Genomic DNA, 700 nt, shown 5'->3' with positions numbered 1-700 from the left:
CTAGGACAGTGGAGGTGCTTCAACAGTGGAGGTTCTGTGTTAGTTAAGGTACTGAGACAGTGGAGGATCATCAGCAATGGAGGTCCTGGGCCAATATAGGTCCTGCAAATTCTACTAGCTATCCTGCAACTGTGGATATCTTTTAACAGTGGAGGTCATGCAACATTGGAGGTCCCTGAGACAGGAAATTGGTCCGATATTGGAGGTCCTGCAACAGTGTAGGTCCTGCGACAGTGAAGGAGTTGGGACAGTTAATGTGATTGGACAGTGGAGATCCAGTGTCATTTGAGGTCCTGTGACATTAGAGGTCCAACAGTTATAGTGTAGGTCCTGAGACAGTTGAGATGAGTCTGCGAGAGTGGAGGTCCTGCAAAAATAAGTGTGCTAAGACATGGGAGATCCTGCAACAGTGAATGTCCCGAGACACTGGAGTTTCTGAGACAGTGGATGTACTTGACCAGTGGAGGTTCTCCAAGAGTGGAGGTCCAAAGCAATGGAGGTCCTGTGATTGCATAAGTGCTGAGAGAGTGGCGATCCTGTGACAGAGAAGTCCTGTGACAGTGGTGGCCCTGAAACAGTGTATGTGATTCAACACTGGAGGTCCTGCAACAGTGAAGGTCCTGATACGGTGGATTTATCATGAAATTGAAGAACCAGCAACTGTGGACTTTCTATGCCAGTTGACATTCTGCAAAATTCT

This window comes from Rattus norvegicus, chromosome 1 (assembly GCF_036323735.1).
Source record: "Rattus norvegicus strain BN/NHsdMcwi chromosome 1, GRCr8, whole genome shotgun sequence".
Taxonomy (NCBI): Eukaryota; Metazoa; Chordata; class Mammalia; order Rodentia; family Muridae; genus Rattus; species Rattus norvegicus.
This window is presented reverse-complemented; position numbering follows the sequence as displayed.